This window comes from Mesocricetus auratus, unplaced genomic scaffold (assembly GCF_017639785.1).
Source record: "Mesocricetus auratus isolate SY011 unplaced genomic scaffold, BCM_Maur_2.0 Super-Scaffold_100019, whole genome shotgun sequence".
Lineage (NCBI taxonomy): Eukaryota > Metazoa > Chordata > Mammalia > Rodentia > Cricetidae > Mesocricetus > Mesocricetus auratus.
The window spans coordinates 6692546-6705582 of record NW_024429200.1 but is presented as its reverse complement, the minus strand read 5'-3'; the positions used below and the strand labels follow the sequence as shown (position 1 = coordinate 6705582).

At 38.8% G+C, this 13037-nt stretch overlaps 2 protein-coding genes across 5 annotated transcripts in view; both read right to left on the bottom strand.

The window, feature by feature from the left end:
• Cnot4 (CCR4-NOT transcription complex subunit 4) overlaps positions 1-13037 on the bottom strand; it is a 93410-nt gene that overhangs the window by 8896 nt on the left and 71477 nt on the right. The gene's annotated exons all lie outside the window — the stretch shown is intronic.
• LOC101841651 (solute carrier family 23 member 1) overlaps positions 1-13037 on the bottom strand; it is a 97280-nt gene that overhangs the window by 77071 nt on the left and 7172 nt on the right. The window lies entirely within an intron of this gene.

Genomic DNA, 13037 nt, shown 5'->3' with positions numbered 1-13037 from the left:
AAGGGAGATGTGGAGGCAGTTAGAAGGCTCTGCCACCGTGAGGCCAGTTCAGGTCTGCAGGTGCAGCCTGGGGCATTTATTAGTCCTCAGGCGGGAGACTGCAGAGCAACTGCTGAGAGAAAAGCTACCAGCAGCAAGAGACGACTGCAGAGGTGACACACTGGAGTTCTTCAAGGACTGACACCAACACCTGCTCCTTAGCCTTTGTTTCAAGACATTTCTCTGGGAAATAAGCAACATTTTGCCAAGTACTGTAGCTCCCTTCCAACTGAAATATTCAAGAAGTTAAACTTATTTTGAAATTGAACAGGCAGTCACAGAAGTATCTTTCTCTGACAACTACTTTTTAAATGGAAATATCTTCTACCTATATCCTGTGACTTATTTCCTCTTACATTGCCTGCTCAAATCACAAGCTTTGTGGTTAGTTCTTCTTTCTTTTCTTCTTAAAGATTTAATTATTTATTATATGTACAGTGCAGGCCAGAGGAGGGCACCAGATCTCACTACAGATGGTTGTGAGCCACCATGTGAGTGCTGGGATTTGAACTCAGGACCCCTGGAAGAGCAGGCAGTGCTCTCAACCTCTGAGGCATCTCTCCAACCTCTAGCTCTTCTTCACCCCACTGACAGAGCATTATAATATAGTGACAACGAGAGCCAGAATGACTTTCTATAAGGAACCAATCCAAACAAAGGAATTCATTTGGTATAGGTTCCTTAGGTTGTTTGTGCTGTTTTTAAGGTTGTTGGCGTGCTGTTTTTAAGATGGTTAAGGATAGCATGGCTAACAATAGTCTAGGCAAATTTAGGTAGAACTTTAGATATTGTGTAGGTTTCTGTCATATGGCATGGTTTAACTCCTCCATTTTTCTGTATACTTAACAAAATGTACAGAAATTCAAAACATGGAAACAAAAATCCAACTGTACAGGTGACAGAATCAAGAGTGAAAGGTATACTTTTTTAAAAAAAATTTACATTCTTTACACAAATCAAAAGTCACTAATAACACATAGGTGTTATTTTATAACTATGTAGTCATTCATAAGGCAAACTTCTAAGATGGGAACATATAAACAGAATACACTCTAACTAGAACAAATCCAACCACACAAAAATTATCAATTACACATTCCTTTTTTTTTTTAATGCATCAGGAGAGTACAGAAGAAAGAAAAAAAAAACCTAAGTGCCCAGTAATGTTGTACGGGAAGAGGAATTACTCAGACATGGTATTTGATATTTAAAAAAAGAAAACAAACAAAAAAACAAGTACACCAGGGCATGGTGGTGTACGCCTTTAATCTCAGGAGAGACAGGTGAATCTCAGCCAGCCTGGGCTACAGAGTCAGGGCCACAGAGAAACTCTGTCCAGAAAAACAAAGCAACAAACCGAACTGATACAGAGGGTCTAAAAGCATGCATGCATGTCTAAATCAGAGAACAAGCTTGGTTGACCCACAATGGTAACCAGCCTAAGCCTCCGTTCCATCTTTATAAATGCTTTTATAAAAGAACTGTGTAAGCACGGATATAAGGACAGGTATTTGATTTAAGAAAGGCACTGTCAAGTAACATATGTTACAGATAGCTACACAGACAAGTGGGTGTCAAGTTACGTGTGAATGGCTGAACTGAGAATCTGATCTATATTTTGTCAAACAGCACTAAAAAGGTACAAATGAAAAAGATGAAAAGATTTTGTTTTAACTATGAGAAAAAAATAAGCAATTACAAGTTGCCATAAAGAACTTCTAATTATTAAAAAAAGTTCTTTAACAGCTCACCAGTATACTTAAAGAATTCTGAAAATTCCAATATTTTCTAGAAGCTTTTAGAATTGTGTCTAAGTGAAGAAAGACCAACACTATCTACTTCATCTATATATACATACATGTATATATGCATACATATATGTATTTTTTCCTTGCATACCAAATAAGCACTAAGATGGAAAGTAGCAACATTGTAAAAAGATGTACAGTTGTGGTGGTAAAGAAATAATAGGGATAACATGTAGTTGGAGTTTGAGGGGGAGATCTTACAATGTAAGGAAGAGATAGGTTACAATTCAAGTTTATTCTGACTAGATGATCCAAGGCTGAACTCTCACACAAAGCAGGTCCAAGCCTGCAGGCTCTAGAAGCAGCATCGCCCGAAACACGCAGTGAGTGTCAGCTGGGTCCACCCTGTCCCTGCACTCTCGTCATAGCCCCACTGTCCTGCTTGTTTCTCACGTCCCAGTAGAATGACTGAAGAGCGGCTATTCCCAATAAAGTCAGCAACAGCTTCTGATTGTCTGGTGTTGGTAAAGCATTTTTTTATTGGGGTACAAGTTTCTCTTCAGTTTTGCATTCAGATTAGATACTTTGTTGCCTTTGAAGCAATTCTCAATAGTTTTATGTCTATTGAGATTTCTAATATTCATCATTTTTATAATTAAGAGAGCTTCCAACAATCTAGAAGTTAAATCACTACAGCTACATCTATTGCATTTTTATTATAGAGTTCACTTTATTACAACAGTGAATTAGTCAGCCTCACCCAATTCTAAACGATACCTCTTACAAGCACAAAATTATCTTAAGGGCCTATGAATTCATAAAAATCTCAAATGAAACTAAAATTATTCATTTTTCCCAAACTGGCAAATTCGCAACTTGGTTATAAGCTGCATGCTTAAGTATTCTAGGCATCAGAATGGTTTACTTTGCTTTAGTTTTATTAAAAAATTCAGAACATGATCATTACTTTATATTAAAACAGAATGTAATGGGTATAGTTACGGTATAACAGATGAGTCAAACACCTTCAGACAGTTTCACAGACCACTCATACACCTCCAGGAATTTCTCAACGTAAAAGTTTTTCAAACCAAGAGGCATTTGTTAAGGTTTGAGATTGGCTGAAATACAAACGCTCATTTTCTGAACAAACATATACATATTGAAATTTCACTAATTATGTGCAATATGTGTTCGAAGGGGAAAAAGACTAGAGTGTATATTAATATGTGAAGAGACAAGCTGAAAAGGGTAATGTTATCCCAAAGAAGAAAGACAAAACAGAACAGGTAAAAGCACAGGGATAGTAAACAGACCAGTGGCTCAAAGGGTAGGGATGAGTGGACAGACAGAATACAGAGGAGAATCAGGACAGCACAACAATGATGGACATATGCATTCACAGTTGTCTAATTCTGTACAACACACAACAGCATGGGTGAGCAGCCCTTGCAAACTGTGGAATCTGGGTGATAGTGCTGTATCCATCAACTGGAAGATGCTGATAATGGAGGAAGCTGCTCATGTGTGGAGGCAAGGAGCACAGGGAAAATTCAACTTCCAAGTTAGCAGTAAACCCAAAGCAGCTCTAAGCACATAGGATTTGTTGTTCATTTTTAAAGGTCATTTTGCTTTTCTTCCTTATTTAGTTACTAGGGTAAAATGAAACGTTCTCTGCTTCCAATTTTCAAGTGCTTTCATTTCAAAGAATAGAAATTAATCAACAACACAATCACCTGGTGTTGACGACTGTGATGTATGTTTATGCCACATATTTGTAATTATTAAACTGGTTATTTTTATTACACACACACACACACACACACACACACACACACACACAGTCAGTCTGTCCTAATAACACATCCTCTCCAGTCCACAAAAGCCAGTCCTCATGTGCAGGACAGCATTTCAAAAGACTCTGATGAATTCAAAGACTTTTATGCTTACCACCAGTCCACTAAAAAGACTTTATTTTAAAATCACTTAAGAATATGTATTTATGTAAGTGTTCATCCTTAGTTATGATTTATTATAGTTGAAATTGGAACAGATTGCCAGAGATGGTCTTGACAGAACCAATTCTCAGTCAATATTCAAGCTCACTGCAAAAGAAGGCAGGAAGGGAAGAGGGAAGGAAGATTAGATGAATACATTTTAAATATAAGTCAGAAACTGTAATTCTTATTTCAGATATTCTGGAGCTTCACAGTGAATTAGAACTAATGTTTTAGTGAAAGAAGTAATACATGATTTTTTTAAAGAATATCTTAAAAACTTGCCTGAACTGAATATCAAAACCTTCCAATGTCAAAAATCTGTTGGTTCAACATTTAACAATGCAGTGGTTGCTCTTCAGTCAGTTCCAAAACCCAGACTATGCCTTCTGTTCAAATGTGTTGTTTTAATTCAAAGGAGGAAGGAAGAAAAGAATATGATCACTTAAAAGATCCAAATCCATTTTAGAAATAAATGGATAGGGGAGTAGAAAGTTTGTAGCTAATAGTATATACTGAGTGACAACCAGCATTTCTGACAACACTATTTTCTCTTCTAAAGAGAATAATCTAGGATTATTGGGTCCAGTAGGAAAAGTATACAAATAGCAAACATTAAGGTCTAGTTATGGGACTAGGGATGTAGCTCAGTTGAAGAGTGCTTTCCTAGCATATATAAGGCCCTGGGTTTGAGTCCCAGCACTACATAAAAGCAGACTTGTTAGCACACACTTGTAATCTGACACTACTCAGAAGATGGCGCAGCTCGGGGTTATCTTGTTAAAGCAAGCCTGGACTACATGAGGCCTGTTTAAAAATAAAATACAAATAAACTGAGAAGATCTAGCTGCGACTTCCCCACTAATTATGGGAAATGCATGGAGCAAGAAATGATTCTTTGTCCAAAGAAAGAAAAAGATAAAAATGTTAAGCATAAACTGTCAAAATGGTATGTAAGATGTTCAAAAATTAAAATCTGAAATTGTTGTAATCTTAATTGTATATTTGGAGATTATTTAAACCCGTGTTTATTTTAGTAAATATATTTAAGTGAATTTAAAAATACACTGAGAGGCTGGCTGTGGTGGCTCATGTCTGTAGTCTCAGCACTTAGGAGGCAGAGGCAGGCAGATCTCTACTGAGTTCATGGCATGCCAGCTTTCTCTACAAAGCAAATACCAGGTCAACCAGGGTTAAAAAGTGTGAACCTGTCTCAAAACAAAACAATAACAAAAAAAAAGCAAAGCAAAGCCCAACATGCCAGGCTTTAAGAGCTTACATCTAGCAAGATGGACTGGGACAAGGTGAAGACCACAGTTAGGTTTATTAGTGAACAAATTTAGAAGAGGTGCGGAAACGAACCTGACACTCTTTCCTTAATGGGCATTAAAAAGTAAGGGAGATAGAGTGGTAATTTATAATCATGGCGGGTTTTTTTTTTCTTTTTTGGGGGCAGGGAGGGGAGCTAGGGACCAAACACAGGGCCTTGCACAAGTGTCACAATTATGGATTTTAATAAAAAGTATTATTTTACTAGCAAAGAACATGCAATCCAACACTCAGTTTTAGGTGAATGCAAAATGTTCCTACATGGCTGATAACTTCATAACACAGGGCCTGGTTTACCTTCATTTAGCTGGGTAGCAACAGATGTAACAAAGAAAGGAAAAAAAAAAAAAGGAAAAAAACCACACAGCTTCAGGGAGTCAAACTTCTGGCAAAAGATTACATGTAATGTGTCGAGGTTTCAGAGAATCCCAGTGACGTTCCAGACCATTTTGTTCTGTTCTGAGAGTAATAGCAGTGTAAATATGAGTTGAGTCATTGGAATTCAATTTTTCCATATCAGGAAATAGCAGCAGGTTGTTAATAGTTGACTGGAGACAGCTTTCTTGACTTTCTTTTTCTTGGAGATGCTGATGGTATTATCATCTTTAAATTCTTGTACAGTTTTTCCTGTTTCAGTATGCTAAAAGCAACAATGTCCTCGATTGAAAACAGCCAGCAAAGCAGCTTAGAATCTACAAGGTGTAGCACAAGGTACCTCTTCTTCAAACTTGAACTGGAGAGCACACCTTTAGTGTGACTGTAATGTGTTGCAGAGCCACTGTTACACAGTTTGTTGAGTTGTTTCATAGTATTAGAGATATCAGCAGTTTAGTGGTAATGCATGTTGGTTCCTAAGTGTTCTTACTTTAATCTCATCATTTTTAATCTTTATTTTAGCTCTGACATTGACAATTACATGATGAAATCTGCTTAAAGGCCACAACCTCCTGCCCGCCCCCTACTTCTTAAAGTTCCCCCAAGATCACGGGGCCACATTTGACCAGACAGCTTACAGGCCACTCGATAACTGCTGGTCCATGGACATTTTGAAAGCCTTTTTTATTTTCACTGACTCTCAGTTGAAAGCTCTTGACTTGAGAAAACCTCTAGAATAGTTAAACTGTAAGACACAACATTAGAATCTCTAAATTCTTTCTCCTGGTGAGTTGTATGGATGAAAGAAAATTCAGAATCCTAATACTCTTTTCTCCAATGAGTTGTATTTAAAAGAAAATACAGACAGGGCAAAAGAGACCTAATTGTTGTTTGAATGTGACTACAAAAACAAACAAACACACACAATCCTTCTGAGATCGGATGATTATTTGAACCTCACAAGGAGAATAGCTAAAGATTGTGGTATCTATTACAACTCATTAGCATTATAAATCTTCAAAATATTTTCATAGATTTTTCTAAAGTGTGAAATGGGATGGTCCTATTTAGTTGTAAAATTTTGTACTTAAGATTTTAATACAAAAATGTTTATTTGGAAAAAAACAAAAATGGAAAGACAAAAACTAGTTTTAAAAGACAGCATTAATCCCAAATATATGAACAGAAAGAAAATACATCAGGACATGAGAAGTCACAGAAAGGCAGCATAAGACTATATTTTCTCTGCTATCGTCATGAGGTGGAGGCTTTACCTGACAATTGTGTTACACACAATCTACATATGCAGCACTTTGAGGCACTACACTCAAAGCCTCATGCACACACAATGAACAAATGCTGTATTTTACATCTTGGCTAAGTAAAGCCTTTCTTGCATGATGCTAATTAAGCACCCTGGAAACAATCAGACAGGTGTTCCTAGAAGGAATCAAGGATCTAGGCTTTGGCTCCTTGCTCTTTTTTGGGTTTTTTTTTTTTTTTTTTGAGAAAGGGAGTTGAGGAGAGGATGAAAACTGTCAAACCTTAAGTTGAAGTGGTGAAAAGATATGGATATACTAAAGTTTGATGTTTATTTACTTTTTATCTTACTAGATAAAATACTGAATGAGGATATATAGCCATTATCACACTGGCCCAACAATAAAGGGCCAAAATTCTCACTAACAATGAAATGCTTAAAGAGGGACAGGGACGGGGGAGGGGGGGAGAGGAGGCCAGCAGAGGGGACGGGAGAGGGAGCTGGGATTGACTGACATGTGAAGTAAGGTGTTTCTAACTTAAATTTAACAAAAGGAAGAAAATAAAATTAGAGATGAAAAAACTGGAAAAATTAAATAAAGGGATAATAACAAAAAAGCAGTACTAGGCCTGTGACCCACACATATTTAAATAGTTAATCCTACTTTACATGAATTTCACATCAATGATAAAGGAAGGCATGGGTACTTTAAAAGCTTTGTAAATTCTATGATGGGAGGGAGTTTCTGGGGTAATACTTTTGGATTTACCAGCACAATGGCAGATCTGAGGACTAAAGAAACAGGTGTGGCAACACTGTTCTTAAGGCAGTTTGGAGCTTCCAGGAATCTTCAGAATAATCTGAACAGTGTGAAAAGGGCTACCAGTGAAATCAACTGTCTACAAAGTGCAGTCAAGATGAAGCTAAGAAGAATGAACTGGCTGGCTTGCTAAGGTCAACGTTTTATGCTGTATTGCAGAACCTTGGGGAACTTTAGTCAACTCTTCAAACAGCTGAATTACTTAGGCTAGCCTCAACTCTTCTAGGCACCTAAAAGGCAGAAAGTAGACCCCCCCCAACGTCCCCACCCCATGACTAGCAATGTAAAATAGTGTAATGGTTTTGTCAATTTGAGAAAATCTACAATCAGCCAGGGAAGAGGGTCTCAATGAGAATGTGTCTGGAACACAACTATGGGGGATTATTTAGATTACATTAACTGATGTGGGAAGAGCCTGCCTAAAAGTGGGTAGCCGCCTTCCCTGAGATTGTGAACTGACATGTGTAAAGCTGGGGAAAGCTAGCTGGGCATACTATGCATGGTTATTCCTTCCCTCTGCTTCTTGACTACGATGAAATATTGACAGCTGTCACAAGCTCCTGCATTGCAACTCCTGTAAATGATGGGCTTTAACTTGGAACTGTGAGCAAAAATGATCCCTTTTTCCTAAATTTCTTCTGTCAGGGTATTTTATCACAGTAACAGAAATGAAACTAAGTGGTAGTAACATTAATTATCCTAGAAGCAAACCACAGACTCGTAAAGAGATCCAAGAACAGTGGCTTCTCAATCAGCATGGTTTCACAAACGTGTCACTGCTGACATCTCATTCTACACATTTGGAAGAAAATCTAGTTAACTTAAAAAATACTCAGGTTGCAGGAAACTAAGGCTGCTTCCACTACTAACTAGATGAAGAAACACACACATGCACACACACACACACACACACACACACACACCTTCATTCCTGCTCTACTATACTTCAGTTAACTTTTTGTAAAGATTACCAACCCAAGTATACAAAATATAAGGACCAAAAGTATATTAGCCTCCAAATTTGCAGATTTGTTCATACAATATAATCTCACTGGAGGAAAATTACCAAAATATCTTTGTCTTTTATAGTGAAGTTGCTAAGTTTTCTCTACTCCACAGATGTGCTCTTAACTTACAACAAAGCAGAATAACTCTAATCCAATTGTGTGAAGTACAAATTGCCTATGCTGGGCCTTCCTAGCTTGCTTCTGAATTGGGAGACTCTGGTTTAACAATGGGCTCTATGACAGACTCACCATGTCCCCAACATCTACCCCGCCTAATTCTTTCTGATCACAACATTGCAATCACTCCTTTGCACAGAACCTCCTCAAGCCTGGCTGGTCTCACCCTTGGCTTTTTCTAGCCGCTCCCAATAGTCCCCTCTCATGTTCTACCATTCTTTCAGAAGTTTGCCTTTGGATCATTTCAACTCATAGGAATCCAGACTTGCGATTCCACAGGTAACACCATGCTTTCTACAATTCAGATCAACTTCATACTCTCAAAAATAGACAAGAAAATAGAGTAGAGACCATACAGGGACTACAAAAGCTTTATGTAAGGACTCAGGCATTATGCTGGCCTGCCCCTGTCACCTGGCAGAATGCACTCAGGCAGTACTCTGGTCAGCCCAGGGTTCTGAGTACTAGTCTGCACGAGGTGCAAAGGACCCTTTAAAAGACAGACTTCTGCCCACTTACGCTCTCTTTCCGGCTCTTCTCTCTCCACTCTCTTCTCTTTCTGCTCTTATCCGGCTCTCTTGCCCCTGATCCCCTGGGGCAGACAGGGCCTTTTCTGTCTCCCTCTTCTCTTCCGTCCTCTCTGTCTCTTTCCTTCCCCCTCCCTCCCCTTTCTAGTATTTCTAATGCTTGTCCCCTGCCTCAGTCACCCTCGCCCCACCACGTAATCTGCCTCGATCCCCACCCAAGGTTCCCTTGCAGCTTTATCCTAACATCGCTCCAATCATATAACGCACCATTCTTCTCATTCATCTCTGCTTCTTTTTTTTTTTTTTTTTTTTTTTGGTTTTTCGAGACAGGGTTTCTCTGCGGCTTTGGAGACTGTCCTGGAACTAGCTCTTGTAGACCAGGCTGGTCTCGAACTCGCAGAGATCCGCCTGCCTCTGCCTCCCGAGTGCTGGGATTAAAGGCGTGCGCCACCAACGCCCGGCTCATCTCTGCTTCTTATCCACCGCTTAGCATTGAGGTCATCGCATTGACACAATTTTGTTATTTGTCATCCATTGACCACTATCCTGGTCTTTGTCCCCTTCCACATCACTCTCACCAGAGGTTTACAGGAAGCACCTTACTGGCCTCTTCTTGTCTATGGAATTATGTAGTCCTGACTGTCTGGACTTCACTATGTAGATCAGACTGACCTTGAACTCACAGAGATCTACCTGCTCCTGTGCTGGATATGGCACCACATCCAGCAAACTGGATATTTTCATGTTATAACTGTTTTCATCCTCTTCCTTCTAATCCATTACACTATTATTTAATATACCCCAAATCTCTAGAGAAAATCTCATCTTGTGAACGTTCTTCCTCAGCTGAGTATCAATGGGGCAAACTTGTAAACTCAGCACTCCACATAGAGGATGGGGAAGTTGAGGACAGCCTGGGGATACATCATATGACCCTTTCTTTTAGAAAATGGAGGTGGGGAGAGGGGCTGAAGATGTAGCTCTCAGTTGGTAAAGCATGAAACCCTAGGTTCAATGTTCAGCACTACATAAAACCGGGGATGGTGACACATACCTATAATCCCAGCACTCAGAACTCAGGAGATGGAGGCAGAAGGATCAGAAGTACCAGGCCATCCTTAGCAATATAGTGAGTTTCAGACCAACTGGAATAATAATAATCTTAAGTCAAAAAGAGGCCGTTATAGCATTTTTTGTTAACCTATGCTATGAGTGATGTGGAAGGTGACTCTGCTACTTTTGGATTTCAAACAAAATAGGGTAGTATTCAATGAGTGACAAACCATGAGATCCTGTTTTTTTTTTTGTTGTTTTTGTTTTTTTTTGTTTAAATCTAGCAGAGACCCACACTCAAGCATTAAGTGGAGCTTGAGGAATCCTGCAGAAGAGGAGGAAGAAGCACTGTAGTAGCCAGAGATGTCAAGGACACCAGAGAACACGGCCCACAGAATCACTGAGCAGGGCTCATAGGTGCTCACAGACACTGAAGCGGCCGTCACAGAGCCTGCGTGGGTCTGCACTAGGTCCTCTGCATACATGCTGTGGTTGTTTAGCTTTGGACGCCTGTGGAATTTCTAACAGTGCGAGTGGGGGTGTCACTGATGACTCTTCTGCCTGCTCTTGGGGACCTTTTCTTCCTAGTGAGTTCCTCCTCCAGCCTTGATATGAGGGGTTTGTACCTAGTCTGACTGCATCCTGTTATGCTTTGTTCAGATTATATCACTGGGAGGTTTGCTCTTTTCTGAAAGGAAATGGAGGAGTGGGGAAGGGGTTGGGTTGGAGGACTAAAAGGCAGGAGACTGCGGTTAGGATGTTTAATTTGAGAGAAAAATAAATAAAAATGTAAAAAAAAAAAACTAACTTCCATTTTGAACCATTTTAGTCTAGATCAAGCCATCTTTTTGCACTGGTCAACAATGGCATCCAGAAATTGGGTCCTAATTTGTCCTAATTACAATGAAATGCCTTACCAAATTAATCATCTTAAAATGTTACAATAGTGTTACACCATACCCCCACTCTACAGCACCCACCCCACCATACTGAGACTAAGCTTCTCTTCCTCAATTTCCAGGTGTTAGCTTACTTGCACCCATATTCCTCAGTAACGTCTATTTCCTGGTCCTTCTGGTTGGTGGCTCAGTTTTTCTCCTTTACTGTACCAGTTTAATTTTAATTTAAATGTAAGTCCTCTTCCAAAGTAACAGCATCCCACTTTTAATAAAACCCTTTCCATTATCAGCTCATTTCAAACCCTTATTGCTTTGAAACTGGCATAGTGTCTGATTTCCTTGCTAAACATGGTATAATTATCTGCATCCACTACAGTCACTTACCCAGCCTGAGGAGGCTCAAAGTGAGTGTTCATTCAGCAAGGGAGAGAGACAGTTTGAAGAGCAGATGTACTGACTTACCACCAAAGAGTTATTTGTCTATTTTATAGAATACAGATTATTTATTTTAATCAAAAAGAAAAGGCTACTATGTTTTCATCTTTTAAGCCAACTAAATAGATTAGAGAAAACTTCATGATCAAAAGAAGAAAAAGAAAACCTAAAACCTTATAAATCAACGCAAGGAAAGCCCTACCCCCACCCCATGCCTACATGAACAACATAGCTATGTTCAATTTTGTGGAATTTCAAATGATCCTACAATTCTTTTCCTTTCTCTGGGCTTTTTGCAGCAATTCGTCTCTGGGTGTACTTGCCTATAAACCTGTGTCAAAGCAGAACAAATTTCTGGCAATTAATTTTGAAGGTACTTGGAATACCATCAAATAAACTTTATCAGTACAAGTATGCACAAACAAAATGCATCAAAGTTGCTTACTTCAAAGAAACACACAATTATATGTATATGATTCATTTTGCAGAATGCTGAGACATGAGCATATACATGTATAAAAAAGAATGATGAATATGTCTTTTCTATATATTTTTAACCTCCCTCCACCTGAGGTATCAGCATTCAACACCCTTTGCTGCCATTGTCAGAGCAGTTACCAAGGTGACAAATGGAATGAGTCTGGATTGCTGTGGCTGTTGTGAAGAGAATATCAAAGGTTGACCTGATGAAAATAATGCAAAATAAATCTGCCACTAGATTAGTATGTTTTATTCGACTCTGCATCCCTCAAGATCAAGATCAGGTCACTTTACAGAACAAGAACAACAACAAAAAAATAATTAATGCTTTGCTGAAATAAGAGGGAGAATGTACCAAAGTACCACCTGAAAAATCCAAAATGTAGAATGAAATGAAATTAAAATCAGTATTAATCAAAGTATTTTCTACTGGAATTTTTGAGAAAATAAAACAGCACTTCATATCCCATAGCTAAAAATTCAACTGGGACAGGACTCTATTTCTTTCAGGGGCTAAAGGCTTTTGAATGCAGTCATTTCTTGGCATTTGAAACTGTTTGGAGAGGGAGAACATCACCAAACTCTATCAATCCAGTAACTATGGGTCTTCCTTAGGAAAACAGCAAGCACATGTCCATGCACACAAAACATCATCTCACGTTTACCTTCCAAGAGTTTGGGACTCCAGGTTAAAAGCCCTGTGTTAAAGAAAAGACTAATCACTTAATAATGGTCAAAGAAGTGAAGTTAATAGTGACTCAGTGTAAAGTTCATCATACAAGACTATACTGACAAACCCAAAGCTTCTTAGAACTTCTCATTCTTCCCACCATTTTGGTTAAATTTGCCCACCACATGAAATAGTACTTTTATGTATATGCTTTAGTGTA